This window comes from Phascolarctos cinereus, unplaced genomic scaffold (genome assembly GCF_003287225.1).
Source record: "Phascolarctos cinereus isolate Bilbo 61053 unplaced genomic scaffold, phaCin_HiC Scaffold_9;HRSCAF=440, whole genome shotgun sequence".
Classification (NCBI taxonomy): domain Eukaryota; kingdom Metazoa; phylum Chordata; class Mammalia; order Diprotodontia; family Phascolarctidae; genus Phascolarctos; species Phascolarctos cinereus.
This window is the reverse complement of record NW_027556402.1, coordinates 48,251,519-48,268,652: the sequence shown is the minus strand read 5'-3', so window position 1 is coordinate 48,268,652 and position 17,134 is coordinate 48,251,519.

The window sequence follows — 17,134 nt, the reverse complement described above, 5'->3', positions numbered from 1 at the left end:
AGGATATCAAAGGGGTGTGTGTGTGTGTGTGTGGAAGAAATCTCAGATTTTATTAAACCTCCAAAAAAGACAACCAAGAGGTGATCTACAACTACCAATCTACATAGCTACTTTATCATCTAAAAGAATTTTTAAATGAAGTTTCTTTACATAGATTGAAAGTATCCTTGATTAGAGTATCAGTAAAGGCCAGATAGTTTTTTTCTTTTTTTATTAATTTTTTTTCAAATGAAGATGTCACCTCTCCTCCTTCCTCTCTATACCATACCTCCCCACCGCCCAAAATGAGAAAGCATGAAAAACAAAATCACCTATTACAAGTATATATAGTCAAGCAAGGCAAATTCTCCCATTGGTCACATTCAAAAAGATGTATTGATCTACATTCTGACCACATTAATAACGTATTAATCACAATAAGCGTTTATTAAGCACCTATTATGTAGATGGCAGAGTGGCTAGAGTTCTGGGTCTCGAGTCAGGAAGACCTGAGTTCAAATCCAGCCTCAGACACCTACTAGCTAGGTGACACTGGGCAGGGGTAACTCAATTTGCCTCATATGTAAAATAAGCTGAAGAAGGAAGTGGCAAACCACTTCAGCATCTTTGCCAAAAACCAACACAAATGGGGTCACAAAGAGCTGGACACAACTGAACAGCAACCACAGTGTGTCAGGCACCTCTCCACCAAGAAGGGAGCGCCATTTTTCATCATGAGTCCTCTGGGGCCATTGGTGATCATCGTGTCGATCAGATTTCCTAAGACTTTCAAAGTTGATTGTTATTACTGTATAAATTGCCCTCCTGGTTCTGCTCACTTTACCCTGAATCAGTTAACAGACATCTTCCCAGATTTGTCTGAAAATATCCCTGCCATCATTTCTTACAGCACAATAGTATTCTTACCATATATACTACATGTACCATATACCATAACCTATTCAAATATTCCTTAACTGATGGGCATCCCCTCGATTCACAATTTTTTACTACTACAAATAAAACAATTATAAATATTTGGATTTATTTGAATCATTTTCCTCTTTTCTTTGCTCTCTTTAAAGTATAGACCTAGCGCCTGCTTCTGGGACCCCTCCCTCCATCTAATTAGAGAGGGTGGACAGTGGAGAGCTCTATCAAGATTTAAGGAGGGCACCCATGGCAGTCATCTCGTCATTTCCCACCCGACTATACTCTTCTGAGCTCTGGGTACCCCCTTTACTCTTCCCTTCTCCCTCATTTTTCACCTTCCTTTTATGTGTTATTTTCCCACATTAGATTGTAAGCTCCTTGAGGGCAAGGATTATCTATTGCCTTTCTTTGTCTCCTCTGTGCTTAGTACAGCTTCTGGCACATAGTAGGCACTTGATGACTAGTATTTCTGCACCAAAGGACATGCATCATTTTTTTGACATTGTTCTAAATTGCTTTAGAACTGGTTGGACCAGTTCACAGCCACACTACTCATACATTAATGTACCTGTTTTCTCACAGCCCCTCCAGCACCTGTCATTTCCCTTTCATCAACTTCACTAATCTGATGGGTGTCTGGTGGAACTTCAGAATTGTTTTAATTTTCATTTTTCTAATGATTAGTGATTAAAAGCATTTTATATGGATTTTGATAACTTGGATTTCTTCCTCTGAAAACTACCTGGAATAGGTTTTCACAAGTGACAATCCACAGAAGACCCTTTTGTCATTATACAGTTGATGAAAAGATACTGAGGACATATGATTCTACTGCTTATTTGTTGAACATCAAAAAAAAGATGTATTTGATTTGACAGAAGAAAACTACACCTTAAAGTTTCTCTTCCAATGAAGTGCCACCTGTACTTTAAAATTATTCAAGATTCCCTGAAAGATATAACGGCAAAAATAATCTTATTCAATGACACCCCAATAATTTACTTCAGAGGAGGCATAAGACAGAGGGAGGCACATATGCTCTCACCAAAGGTTTTTGCCTTGATGATGAGGAAATCCCATGCAGAGTTCAAGGGGAAGAGGGGATCCCTATAACTGATGAGGTGCTTCAGGTGCTCCTATATACCGATGACATTGTACTAGCTGCATGAAGTCCTAGAATAATGCAGTGCCTCTTGGACAAGATTCAGAACCCCTCCAAAGAGACTGACATGACTAATCGCAGGCAGAACCAAGTGGAAATTGTAACGCTCCTTTAAATGACCCTCAACTTCTCCCCAAAACAAAGACTTGTCTTTTTAATAACAATATTCTATCAGTGTCAGCACTACATGGCTGAAATACAGCCCTTAATAATCTCTAAAAAACTGAAAATGAGACTCACACAGAGGACATGGGGCTGTTAGAATATTGTAGCATAAAACAAATAAGTGACTGCTCATGGGACCTCAGTTTCCTTATCTGTAAAAGGAAGAGACTGGATTAGGTGAGCTCTAAGGTCCCTTCTAGATCTAAATCTATTATCTTAAATGGGAAATGTACAACCGAAACAAAAATAACATTAATGACAACAACATTGACAATAGCTATGTATGTGTGGATGTATATGTATGTACACATATGTGTGTATGCATGTTTGTGTGTGTGTGTGTATCCATATATACACACACATTGTTATTCAGTCATGTCCAACTCGACCTCATTTTGGGGTTTTCTTGGCAAAGATACTGGAGTGGTTTGCCATTTCCTTCTCCAGCTCAATTTACAGAGGAGGAAACTGAGGCAAATGGGGTTAAGTGACTTGCTAGTATGTGTCGGGGCTGAATTTGAACTCAGGTCCTCCTGATATAAATCACTTTAGGGTTTGCCAAGTGCTTTAATACAACATCCACATGACTACGGCAAGGGATAACAATTAAATAGCTTGCACAGGTATCCTCAATGATTTCAGAAGGAAGCAAGAAAGACCTCTAAGCAGATTGGCTAGGCCCCTTAATGAAGAAAGTCTGTAAGAAGAAAGGATAAGATTGCACAGCTGTATTGTGGAATTGGCAGGACAGTTTAAATCAATGTATCACAAATCAATATATCATATCGATACATCAAATATCACAGATACATTCAACTATTGAGACTATTCCAGCCAGAAGGAACCTCAGGCAAGATCTAGTCAAGTCCCCTCATTTTACACAGGGGATGATGAACTATTTTTCTTCTCTCTGTAGCTTCTTTTATATGTTAAAGTAAAATCATAATTTCATGTGCTTCATAAAAATGTCTTGACTTAGAGTGATTTATATTCTTCCAGTTTAGTGGTATAAATAGTATTTTTAAGCACCTGAATAAATGACTCATAAAGTATTTTTTAAAAAACCCTCCCAGAAATGACAACAAATTAATCTAATTGAAGATAAATATTAATTTAATTCTTCCATTATGCTAGGCAGTTGGTATAGTTAAAAAAACAACTAGATTTGGAGTGCTGACTGTCTGATGTTGACTGTTTGACCTCTCTGGGCCTCAGTTTCCTTTTCTATAAAGTGAGGAGGTTGAATTTGATGACTTCTGAAATCCTTTTAAGTTCTAGATCTATGATCTATGATTATCATGAAGTTAGCCAAGAGCAGGTGTGGGAAGTTATACAGAATGCAAATATCACAGTGTTCATAACTTTGGGCCCATGCGGTCCCACCAAGCTGAACTCACCCTTGCCTCCAAATAATCTTCAGCTTTGTCCACCCACGAGTTTAGTCAGGCCTCTGGTTTTAATGAGTTATCGAAGGTGTCGTTCAAAAACACCCTAAGTGTTTTTACACGCTCTCAGTTCTGCCCAAGCATATGCTCTGAATCACCTGTCCATTGCTGTGATTCTGCTGACAAATAGCTTTCATCCAAGCTACCTTTTATTAAGACGTATCATTCGTGAGTGTCCTGACATACCTACATTATTCATCAATTAACCTCTGCTTACAAGTTTTACAATATAGACAGCTTTATAATTAGGGCAGTGATATTGTTCACACACCATTTAAGAAACTATAGGCAGGATATAGTCAAAATAGCCATGTTCCTTTCAGACAACTGAAGATATTTTGATTTCGGGCATTTTTCCCACTTAATTGTGGTGACACCTAACAGTATATCTGAAGATGTAGGTAAGTCTGCCACTTTAAAAAAAAATGAAATTTCAATTCCTGTGTAATGTATTAAAGTTGTGGCCATTTCAGAGAATGGAAAGTAGGAAAATTCCAAATTTCAAAAATCTAAAATAATTTAATCTAAAATTTAATTTAAATTAAATTTTAATTTAATCTAAAATAATAAAAATTCCTCTAGAATGTAAGCTTCTTGTGGACAGGGACTACATTTTTTTTGATATCTCTAGCAGCTGACATAAGGTGTTGCACTCAGTAGCCATTATTGTTTAATTAATTATTATTTAAATATTTATTATTTAAAATTATTAAAATTAATTAAATTTAATTAAAATTATTTAAATAATTATTAATTAATAAATATTGTTTGGCTTGTTGCTTATTCATACATATAATGTTTCAAGGTTTACAAATCATTTTCCATACTCTCTGTCATTTGCACATCACAACACCCATGGGAGAAGTGGCCCTTACTAGTGTTATTATCCCCATTTTACAGAGGAGGAAACAGGTGAAATTACTGAAGCTGGTCACTAACGTGAGAAGAGGAATTTGAATCCTGGCTTCAGGCCCAACACTCTACCCACTGCAACATTCAGCCTCAACTCTTAAGGTACTCTACAACTTTGATTCCTCTGAACTCCTATTTAATGTTTGTATCATTCAAGAAAAGGAATTTACTTTTTAAAAGTAGGAGCATTTCCTCTACAGATATGATCTGGTTGGTCCCCTAATCACTGTGCATGGATCATTCACAGGCTCATAGATTAGAGGATCACACATTCAAAGCTATTTAGTCTAACTGCTTCATTTTACAGATAAGGAAACTGAGGCTCAGAAAAGTTAGTGACTTACTCAGGGTCACCCAGCTAGAAAGTGTCTAAGCTAGGACAGGTCTTTCTGACTCTGAGTCAATATGCTATACCATATAAAGGGCTAACCAATGTCTTTATTTTAGTAATTTCCAAAGTCAGACAACCAATCACGGGGCTAAGCCCACTGTCTTACTGTACAGACAACTTTAGCCACCTTGACTGACCAGAGCCAAGACTCTGCTGGTTTGGGGTTTTGTCTTGTTTTTTTGTTTGGGGGAGTTTTTGTTTTTGTTTTAGAAGGTTTTTTTGGTTTGTTTATTTGTTTTTTTTAAATAGCTTTAGAGATATCTGTTCAGTAATCTTCCTCCCGTCCTAATGAAATAGAATCCATTCTGGGGTGCATGCGGGGAAGGATGCGAATTCTTTTAACTCTGTGGAGACCAATAATACAATTCATGATGGATATTCCCTACTAGCTGATTCCCAGGTGAATAAAAGAGCTTAAGGCAAAACCTACTTTGTAATTAACTGATGGACTACAGCCTGACTATCGTCCAGGTGGCTGATTCCTACAAATGCATGGTGCTCACACACCAAAGAGTGTTTCTCCTTGTCATGAAAAACAGGCCACAGGGACACCTTTTAGTCATTTACCAGTTCTTTTTTCCCCAAAAAATATTAACTATATTTTCCTTTAAGTTCTACTTCATCATAAAACTCTGAGGCTGCTTTTGGTTGTGCATTTTCTAATAACTCTATGTTCTATGTTCTTAGCTACCTAACAGAGATCGCATCAAATCGCTTCTTGTCTTGTACCTGGGAATGTGTATGTCTTAGTACCAGTAAGTGAGCACAGCGAGGAAGATAATTAATTCAAAGCCAAGGTTCTGTTTTAAGAGTAGTCTTTGCTTTTCTTAAGTAAGAAGCTAAGTTTTGATGGCTGATTTTAAGGACCCCAAAATATCCACTGAGCCTGGGACCCAGACTGATTTGCATGCAAAGGAGAAATTCACATTAGGACTCACAGGTCCTAATGCCTTTAAGTAAAATGTCTGGTTTAAAATAAATGTGTGATTATCTTTGACAAACAGAACTATAAACAGGACTGTAATTTGTGAAATTTCTGATTATTTTCCTCTGGTACTGTGACATTGCCTTCTCTCTCTCTCTCTCTCTCTCTCTCTCTCTCTCTCTCTCTGTCTTTCTCTCAATGAACTTAAAATTTGTTTTAAAAACTTTAGCTTGCCTCTCTTGCCAGAGCTATAACAAAGACAGGACAATAGCGGCTTTGCCCCAAGGTGTCAAAATGTATAAGGCATTGGCAGCCCTGACCTGGAATGTGCTTTCTTTCCCCCTGGTAGCTACATCCCTGATAAACTCTTCCCCCTAGGGTGAACAGGGAGGAATGGAATTGTAGTTGCAGGGGACTTGAAGCAGCTATGACCCACACCTCACCTTCTATCTAATTACCACAGCATGTCCTGAGGCATGGTTCCTCCCCTAGAAGCTGTACCCCAGATGAGCTCCCCTACTCCAACTCAACTTATCCTGCTCCCACCCTTTCCCTCAGCACAAAAATTCCTAGTGACTGTTCTGCCTCTAGTAATATAAAATCACATGAAGGAAATTCTTGGATTGGTTTCATAAAAGAAGCAAAATATTTTTCTCTTTTAAACTTTCTTTCGCTTACTTTCTCGAGATTATGTGGAAGACATGATTCTATAATAATGAGGCTATCTACAAGCCACATGCAGAAATCTGAATTATTGCTTCATAATCATACCTCATAATAATATATTCCCATGATAATAACTCATATATGTAGTACTTTTAAGTTTAGTTTAGTTTTTTTCTCAAAATGCTGAGGAAGCAAAGTGGCCCAGTGAATAGAGCAGTGGGCCTTTAGCAAGAAAGACCTAAGGTCAGATCTGGTCTTAGGGGAAGATATTTATTGGCTGGGTGATCCTGGACAAGTCAACTTACACCTCTGCCTGCCTCAGTTTCCTCAACTGTAAAATGGGCATAATAATAGTACCTACATCCCAGAGCTGTTGTGAGGATCAAATGAAATAATGTTTGTAAAATGCTTAGTGCAATTCTTAGCACATAGAAGGCACTTGTCTCCTGCCTTCTACACAGCAACACTATGGATGCAGTGGAAGTCTTATTAGGCCCATTTTGCAGAGGAAAGAGATAAGACCAGAGGTTAAGTACCGTACTCCATAACACAGCTAGGACACATGGGAGCTCATTGTCACCCTGCCTCTGCTGATAGTGCCTATATAAATGGCAAAACCTCACACCTAAACAACATAGAAGAACTAAAACAAAATCTTCCTCCCTGTGAAGATTTACCTTGGGATCTAGATAGGCCCTGCTCACCTCTGTGTGACTTTGGGCACGTCATTTGACCTCAGTGTCCTTACCTGTAAAATGAGAGGGTTAGACCGAGTACCTTCTTCCACTCCCAACATATTTACTCTATGTCTAGGAAAAGCCTGATTGTTTCCTAAAGAGCATCTATTCCCAAGAGAAATCAATGTTATCTCCAGCAGTGATGAAAACCATATTCACAGATGAGCCTCTGTAAACAATCAGTCTTTTTCAAGCTAAGGCAAAACTGTTCTTAGGGAAACTAAAGTTCTTCCAAATATTTCTTATCTTAGAGCAGGAAATACAATGCAGACACTCAGGGGTAAAGTCATAGCTACGATGATTTATTATAATGCCTTTCTCTGCCCTCTCTCAAAAAAGACCACATCCAGTATCTTTAATGCACAATTAGGATTTTTTTAAAGTTATTTTTACCCCCTCAGTACTCTCTCCAATTTATTCCTTAGGGGGTCATCTATAATAGCAATGATAACAAAAATTCCTATGGGCTATCTTGCTGGATAAATAAACAGCTGAGAATTGCCAAATAATGTGGGGGTGGGGGTGGGGCAGGGAACATGCAAAAAAAAAAAGACTACCACTTGAATGTCTATTCTAAAGACTTTAAGACTGAGGAGTGAAAATTCAGGATCAATCAATAAATATTTCTCGAGTGCCCCTACTCTAAGGGGCAGCTGGGTGGCTCAGTGGGGAGAGCTCTGGGCCTAAAGTCAAGAAGACCTGAGTTCAAAGCCTCAGACCTTACTAGCTGTGTGAGCCTGGGCAAGTCACTTACTCCTGTTTGCCTCAGTTTCCTTATTTGTAAAATGAGCTGGAGAAGGAAATGGTAAACCACTCCAGTATCATTGCCAAGAAAACCTGATGGACAGTATTGGTGCATTAAGGTCCCCATAGTCAAGAAAAGTCGGACATGACTGAACAATACCATGCTAATCAGGCACAGTCCTAGGTGCTAAGGGTCCAAAGACAAGAATTAACAAACTTTGCCATTAAAGAGTTCATATTGCAGTGGAGGAGAAGGAAAGATATGCACACCTATGTCGTTTTGTTATTTTTTGGTTATTTCAGTCATGTCTGACTCTTCATAATTGCATTTGGGTTGTTGGGCTTTTTTGGCAAAGATGCTACAGTGGTTTGCCATCTCCTTCTCCAGTTCATTTTACAAATGAGGAGACTGAGGCAAACAGGGTTAAGTGACTTGCCCAGAGTCACACAGCTACTAAGTGTCTGAGGCTGAATTCAAACTCAGGTCTTCCTGACTGCAGGTCCAGCCTCCTTCCGCTGCCCCCTAGCTGCATATACACCTATAAGTAAATACAAAACACATTAAGTGGGGGAAGCGGTGAGGCACTAGTAGCTGGTGTCTGACTCTTTCACAAGGTATGATGACCCGCTATTCTTCACCTGAAGTTATATAAAATTCTGAGCTAAAGCAAAGTGTATCCCAGCTAGGCAGAAGGAAGAGCTTCCTAACAGCAAGCATTACTGAGAAAGGTGAAAGAATAAGCTACTTTTCTCTGGAATCCTATAGAAATAGGCTCCAATTTCATTTCAACTCATGATGGTTTTGGTGAGGTCATCATTCTTTTCTAGATCTAAGATCCTACAAAAATGCATTTTAAGCATATTTCCACTGCTTCAATCACGGAGGCATCTCCCCTTTTCTTCTGCTTAGAATGAAGCCATGATTCAGAGGAAAATTCTCTCCTTCCCAGGTACACTTGGATGTATCAGCATTTAGGGCAAATTGCCCAGAAATCCAACACCGACTCTTACCCCCAGGATTTCATCCCATAGTCACTGATGGAATTTTGGGCGAGGAGATTTACCCTGGAGGGAGTAACCAAACCAGAACATCTTCTTGACAGAAGGGTGCATGGTATTCAAGTTTGTCAGGGCGAGTATACCAGTTCTGAAGTTACCTGTTCAGAGGGTCTGCATGCTCTGTTTCCTGGCTTAAGTGGAAATTTCAGGGGGCAGCAATGGCAAGAGAAATTCTGGTGCAAAATTATGTAGTAAAGTATCTGAATCCCCATCTGCTGCTTTTCAAGTATGTGGATTTCTAGTACTAACATTAAGATATGTTTAGAGTTACAGATGGAACAGCTCATATTTCTGTAATACATTAAGATTTTCAAAATGCCTTCCTTCTAACAACTTACCTCAAAAAGGAGATAAATAGTGCAATCACTATTATCTTCATTTTAGATATAAGACAGGACTCATAGAATCACTAGTGTAACACTCAGGACTCCTGATTCCCAGTCCAGACTTCTTTCTAGCATATTATGCTGAGACATATATACTAGGATCTGGCAGTTCAAATGAGAATAATTCCTAGTCCACCAATCCTAGTATTTAACCTTAGATTTTACCATTTACTTTCACCTATATTCCCAAGAAACTGTAATAAGAGAAATACTGGATCTAATGCAACCTTTGGTGATGGCCCAGAAGCCATCACTGCAAAATTCATCAATAAATTTAAATCAACAAATATCACACTCTTAGGTGCAAAGGTTGCTACAACACAGACCTTACCCTCAATTTGCTAACAATCTGTTTAGGCAAAAGATATATAACTAAATTACCACGATTCAAGAAAGGATGTGATAAGTACCTAGGGGAGATCCAGGTAAAGTGCTACGACAAATTTAAGGAGAAAGATTGTTTTCACTTAGAGGTTGAGGTGCATGATGGAGGGGGAAGAAGAATTCATAGAGGGCTTCATGGATGAGGTGGCAATTGACTTGATTCTTGTATGGAAGGACATCATTAGATGGAATTGTAGAGTTTGGGAGAGGGAGATCCATTCCATTAATGATGTGAGAGATGATGTGAGAGAAACTGGAGAGAGAAGAATAAGAGACAAAACTGCAGTTCCACTTGGCTAGAATATGGAATATGTGAAGAGAATAATAAATGAGACTAAGAATAGATTGTGAAGGGTTCTAAATGTCAGGATCAAAACTTTATACTTTCTTTTCTAAGTAATGAGTACTGTATTAACTCTAATTTGTTTTTTATTGAATTTTTTAATCAGTTGCTGAAAATCTATTTTCTTTCCCTCCTATCACTCCTTTCTCTGCCCCTCCATTGATAAAGGAAGGAAGAAAGAAAGAAAGAAAGAAAGAAAGAAAGAAAGAAAGAAAGAAAGAAAGAAAGAAAGAAGGAAGGAAGGAAGGAAGGAAGGAAGGAAGGAAGGAAGGAAGGGAAAGAAAGATAGATAGAAAGAAAGAGAAAGAAAGATAGATAGAAAGAAAGAAAGAAGAGAGAGAGAGAGAGAGAGAGAGAAGGAAGGAAGGAAGGAAGGAAGGAAGGAAGGAAGGAAGGAAGGAAGGAAGAAAGGAAGGAAGGAAGGAAGGAAAAAGGAAGAAAGAAAGATGCCCTGGCACAAATATGTAGAGTTGAGCAAAACAAAGTCCTGCATTGGTCACATTGAGTCCATCATTCTCTGTCAGGAGGTGGGTAGCATGTTTTAGCATGAGACCTCTGAAATCTGCAGTGGCCACTGCCTTGGTGATTGCATTGAAAGCTGTTTAATATTTCAGTGTTGTGTCTTCACCATATTGCTATTATTGTACAGATTGTTCTCCTGGTTCTGTTCACTTCACTCTGCACCAGTTCTTACATGTCTTCCCAGGTTTCTCTGAAACTGTCCCCTCCATAATTTCTTTACTGCTGTAAAGTTTTTGAGTGGAGGAATCATCTGACCAGAGCAGTTCATTAGAAAGATTGTTCTCCTTGGCCATGGAGAAGAGTTGAGAAAATGCACGCGCACACCCCCCTCTTTGTGGAGGTGGCAGAATATGGGGCGTGGTCTTGAGCAAGTCACTTAACTTGCCTGGACCTCGGTTGAACTATGTGGCCTCTGAGCTCCCTTCCAGCTCTAAATCCTCTGATCCTACTGTAAAACCACATTGGAGTGTGACCGGTGATAGTCATCACAATCCTTTCCTCTCAATCCCCTTAAACGGGAGATTTAATCAGCCACATCCTGTTACACAACAATTTGTTCCTCCTTTAGCCTACAAGCTGTTCAGCTGTTGAGGTCTTCACCACATCCTCCCAGTCCGTCCCTCCTGGGACTGTGTTTGTCTCTTTAAGTCTGGCCTCCTACTCATGTCCCCTTCTGGTTCAAAGATCGCCATAATCCCAGATCAATTCTCTGGGCTGAGAGTAGAAATCTTGTCCCTGTGAACTACATATCCCAAGATGCCAATCAGTTCTCAAACCCCAATTACACTCTAACCCTATGAAGTATCATGTATACGGTCAGATAGTTGATGTATTGTTCGGTTGGGCTGCCTGGGCTTTTTTCCTCCTTTTTCATTCTTTATTACAAAGGCGGCTCACTGCATACGGGAAGGGAAGAGATACATTTGGAAATAGAGGTAATATAAAAACAAAAAATGTCAATAAAAAAAGATTTTTTCAAACAGAGATTGAGTTAAGTAGCAATGTGAAGAATGAATTGGAGAGGAGATAAACTGGAGGCATGGTGAACATTAGGAGGCTATTATCATAGTCCATAATCCTAATAGCTGACATGCATATAGTACTTTAAGGTATGCAAAGTACTTCACAAATATGATCTCATTTGATCCTTACAACAACCCTGGGAGGCAGGTGCTATCATTATTCCCATTTTACAGATAAAGAAACTGCAGCTGAGGGGTTAAATGACCTGTGAAGGGTCACATGGGTACTACATGTCAGAAGACAGATTTGAACTCAGGTCTTCCTATCTCCAAGTCCAGTGACACAATCTTCGTGTCAAGTGACAACTAGCTGCCTCAGAGGATAAGATATGAGGGTATGGACTAGAATTATCACAGAGGTGAAAGATTGCAGAGGTAGAGTTGACAGGCTTTGACAATTCTGAAGTCCCCACTTCATCTGACACTCTCCTGAAGCGATAGTACAAGAGTTGTTAACTTTTTCTATTGAGAAAAACCCGTAGGTCCAAGGGTATGCCGATAAGCAGCTCCTTGGCTCCAGGAAAGCTGGTTGTTAAATTCTGAACATGAGTGTTTGTGCCTCAGAAATCAGTAAATGGTTTGATTTATTATTTTGTTACTAGTCTACACTTAAGAAAGTGATTTTTTAAAACCCCACTAATAATACAGATCAAACTTACATATGTTTAATCTATACATTTTTCCCCAGAGAGCTTCTTGTTAGGCATTTACCAGTACATCTTTAGTAATGGACCCCTTTGGCAGTCTGGTAAAGCCTATGGACCCTTCCACAGAATATTTTTTTTAAAAAAAATTCGTAATAGAAGGAAATGCTAAATTTCAGTTAGTGATTAGTGCAAATAAATATGTGATTTTTTTCCCCTCCATCCAAGTTCAAGGACTTCCTGAAATTAATCCATAGACTTCTTGGCTTGCCAAGTTTTTCAGTTGGAGCATATTGTCATCAGTGGCAAGAACACTTCCCAGGCTCCAGATAGGAATAAGTGGTCTCCACAGAGCAGCATAACAAGGTGTCAATGGCTGTACCTGCCTGCTCAGGGGGCAGAGGGGGAGAATCGGCTCTTTCTTCTCTGCATCCTTATGATCCTTGGCACAAGAGGAAAGACAGCTGCCCATGCCTGCAATGCATCCGACATCGTAATTATTGGGTGTTGGTGCTAAGTTATTTCTTATTGATGCATTTCAGTGCTTCGGCTCAACTAGGTGAGTTAATTTCTGAAGTGGGAGCCTTAACTCCCCATTTAATTGCTTTTCACAGTTTAATGGTATCTTAAGGCACTTATTTTGTGTTTCAGATGAAGAACATAGATTTGTGGGCATTATGGAAATAGAATGACGCTCCCCTTCTGATAAGAAAGAAAGAAACCAATTATGTCCAACCTGTACACCCACGCTGATAGGATGAGGAGGCAAGGGATGTATGTTCTCATGTCCATGAATATTGGCACTGAATGATTTTCTATGTTGGCTTCCTATTTGTCAACCAAATTTCCAACTTACTGGGACAAAGATTAAGGAGCTATTTCCACTTATGTGTACAGATCCCATCCTGGGCCCCCTCCAGGGGTATGGAAGCAGAAAACACATGAGGAGAAACCCAGACTAATACTTACTTCAGAATACTTTTAAATCTCTCACAAGGCTGACTTGCCCCACACAATAGCTATTTGCTAAAATTGCTAATAGTATGCCCTCTGAACTAGGGATATAACTTAGTAGATGAAAACACAATGATACCATGAATAATAGCTAATAGCTAGCATTTGTAAGGTGCTTTAAAATTTGCAAAGCATTAAAATGTATTATCTTATATGATCCTCATAACCATATAAAATGGATGACATTATTATCCCCATTCTACAGATGAGGAAACAGAGAGAGAAAGAGAGAGAGAAAGAGAGAGAGAGAGAGAGAGAGAGAGAGAGAGAGAGAGAGAGAGAGAGAGAGAGAGAGAGAGTTATCTAAAGTCATATAACTAGTAAGTATTTGAAGCAAAATTTGAATTCAAGGTCTTCCTGATTTCCAAGTCCAGCATCCTATCTAGTATCCCACCTAAAACCATCTGTCCATTGTCTACCTAACTACAAAATGTCTACATTTTATGATCGCCAACACTAATCATGAGTTTCAAGCTTTATGTATGTGCATTTTTATTTTTATTTTTGGGCCAAATCTTTGACCTTATTGGTGAGAAAACACTTCTATTATTGCAAACGGCTGATGAACTTATCATTTTAGAAAATTGCCTGGGCCATTGAAAGGTTAAATTGCCAGCCTAAAGATTGGGCACAGAATCAGTCACAGAATTCTGGGGTTGAAAGGGACCTTAAAGATCATTCTTAACCCTCTCATTTTGCAAACGAGAGATCAGAGGTTCAGAAGAATGAGGGGAACTAGTCAACAAATTGCCCCAAGTTCCACAACTAGTTTTGTGGCTAATCTGAGACTCAAACCCTGGACTCCCAACTTCTTTGGGAAAACCCCATGGTATTTCTAGGGCAACCCACTAATTAGGCAGCAATAGCTGGCCAGGAGGAGCTGTAATTCAGAGCCTGGTCAGGCAAGTGGTCTTACATATTATCTTAAAGTCAGGTTCCAGGAAGAGAAGAGAGAGCTGGAAGTAATAGTTGTTCCTCAAACAGATGAAAGACCAAATTCCAAAGGAATCAGCTGGGACAGGAAGCTAGAGGTATACACCATAGGTCTAGGAAGGCAGGATCCAGAGTGCAAGAAGTCAGAGGGGGAACTAGAGAGACACCAAGGTGGACTCTTATGATGAGAAAGAGGGGCTTAATTGTCTGTTAGTGAGAGAAGAGCATCCTTGTTTGTCCTTGTTTCATGGGGTGATATGCAAGAAGTGGATTTAAGTGAGGCACAGTTACACAAAGTCATCAAACTCGTTCTCTCTTCCAGAGTCATTGAGTGGTGAGACAAAATACCGGATGACTGGTGATGGCCCAGGATGCAGTGATGACCTTGGTATCTTCCTGTCTGACCAAACAACAACATTACTATGAATTGTTGCTCAGAACCAGTATGGGAGGCACCTAGGTGGGGGACTACTTTGTTTTGGACCTGGAGTCATCAAAGCCTGAAATAAAATCCTGCCTCAAGGACTTGGTAGCTGCAGGAACCTGGGAAAGTCACTTCTCTCGAAATTTACTCATCTCTAAAAGGAGGGTAATAATAACAACACCTCCTCTTCAGGCCTCTTGTGAGGATCAAATGAGATAATATGAGTAAAGCCTTTGAAAACCTAAAAAATGCCATATTAGCTTTTGTTAGTATTATTTATTACTATTAGTATCCCATTTAACTAATTTAAACTCCTTGAAACTTTTTCCTTGAGATTGCTCTATGCCACCCAATCCCATTCCTCACACCCAACAGTAGTAAAAGAACAGCTTCCGTAGAAGAGGGAAAACATGTTCTGGAAAGAGCTACAATATAAGCAGCATAAACAGCAATGGGGAAATTGAAAATACCCTGTTAAGCACGCTCAACCTTGAGAAAATAGCTTTTGTAATATATCTGGGCTTCTGGAGCGTCAGGGAGAAAGCAAGATACTTTGTCCCTTTTGTTCAACAACAAAAGAATAAGTTTTCTTAAGTTCTTGAAAAATTTCCAAAGATTAACTTTTTAGATATGCAACTTCATAGGCTACACACACACACACACACACACACACACACACACACACACACACACACACACACACGAAGAAAGAAAAAAAAAAAAGGAGGAGAGGAGAGAAAAAAATCATGTCACCCTCAAGCAGTTCCATCAAGGGATGAAATTTTAAATCACATCATGTCTCACACCCATTTCTTAGTGCAAAATAAATCACTTGAACAGAGTGCAAGCCAATTTTTACTTTAAAAATGTTGTGTCCTAAGGCTGTCTTCTTGAACTTCAAAAGCACACTTTGTAATTACTCTACCTATCAAAGGAAACCCAACATTTCACCTCCAACCTTTCTGGGCTTGCGTTATCATTTTTAATTGTTAATAAACTACATTAATTTTAAACTGATTATTCTGTCTTAAAATTAAGTGTGTTCTAAGAGACTACACAAAGTTATATTTAAATTAACTTATCTAAAAAAAGTTAAATAGGACTTTTACCTTTCTAATGCTGGTTTTCATGTCAGGATCTCCAATTTTATTTAATCATTATAGTAATTTCTGGCATTTAAGGGGCTTCACTGCCATTCTGAATGTCTTATTCTTGGAAGGTTGTGTGTGTGTGTATATATATTCAAAGGACAGGATGATACCTATGACTGGGTCACGGTTTGGCCACAACAATCCCATCTTTTCTCTTTGTATCACACCCGATTTGTTAGCTTGTACCCACACAAAGTACAGAGTTGCAAACAAGGTGAATCCATCTTGGGCTGAAAAGCTGGGTGATTACTTCAAAGGATCTATGAGCTCACTGATGTAGGTATTCTCTCCAAGTGTGTGGCTCCCAATCCAGGAGCAACTCATCCTGAGCGATCCTTATACATGTTGCTCCATAAATCCTCCACAGACCACCCACCCAATTCACTGGTTTTCCAGGTCTGTGAGTATTCTCTGAAATCTAGAGCAGTGATCAGGGTGCCCATCAGCTATGCCTCATGCCAGCTACATGCATACCTTCTCACCTTTTTTTCCAAACCTGTGAAAGTCAATCAATCAATAAGAATTTATTAAGTGTCTTCTATGTGTCAGGCACTGTGCTAAATTCTAGGGATAAAAAAAAAAAAGGCAAAAGACAGTCCTGGCTCTCAAAGAGCTTACAATCTAATTGAGGAAGACAACACACACACACACACACACACACACACACACAGACGAAGCTGAAATGCAGAGGTGAGATTCCCCCACAAGGGAGGGGAGGGGATAAGATGAAGTCCAGAGGTATGCAACTAGGTGGGAAATGAAAAGATGGGTGGTCTGAGCCCCTTCCTCAAATGAGAGAAGGTCTCCACCCTCCAAGCCGGGATGACACCATTTACTTACCCAGGCCATCTTATCATCTGTCTGTCACCATCGTCCGGTTTCCCCCCCTCCTGGACCAGCAGCCTCACATTGGACCTGGACCTCCAGAATCCGTGTCCCTAATCCTTGGGAAGGTTTATACACATAGCTTTGGGACCCCCAACTCCAGGTTCCAGCCCATTTTGTTGTTGATTGAGGACAAACTAGCCCACTTATATCATTATTCCAGTAGTTGGCCCCAGAGATCTGACCATGCCTTACCACTTTCTCCCATCGAAGTGCCCACCTGAGACTTCTTTCCTTCTTCATCCCTCATCCATAACCTCCCTCCAACCTTTCCATTTCTTTCTCTGGGTAATCAGATAAGGACATTT